This window comes from Sinocyclocheilus grahami, unplaced genomic scaffold (genome assembly GCF_001515645.1).
Source record: "Sinocyclocheilus grahami isolate Dianchi unplaced genomic scaffold, SAMN03320097.WGS_v1.1 scaffold56.1, whole genome shotgun sequence".
Lineage (NCBI taxonomy): Eukaryota > Metazoa > Chordata > Actinopteri > Cypriniformes > Cyprinidae > Sinocyclocheilus > Sinocyclocheilus grahami.
The window spans coordinates 2626945-2627375 of NW_015505235.1; positions in this window are offsets into that span (position 1 = coordinate 2626945).

Sequence of the window (431 nt, forward strand, 5' to 3'; positions counted from 1 at the left end):
CGTAGATGATTATACTAAAATCTACAAAAATATATTTTTATAGAAAAATTATTTTATTCAAAATTATAGAAAGTATTACTATGACAATTATTATTGGTACTTATTTTTATAAACTAGAAATAGCTACTTTGGACAGACTACTACAGAATGAAACAAAACGATCTTGAGACCAGATGTACAAATCAAATCAAATAAATGTGTTATTATTTAATATAATAACGTATGTAATTTATAATAATTTATTAATATTTTTAAAGCATTCTGGGACTGTCTTATCAGAAAATGATATATAAAATGCTTTGATTTTGTCCTAAAAAGCTATCTTGTAATGTTGCATAATTTTGCATACTGTTGATGGAGATGATGCCTAAAAATGATGCATAAGTAGGTAGCAAAGTCAAAGCAACTCTGACGGCATGTGCATTGTGGCA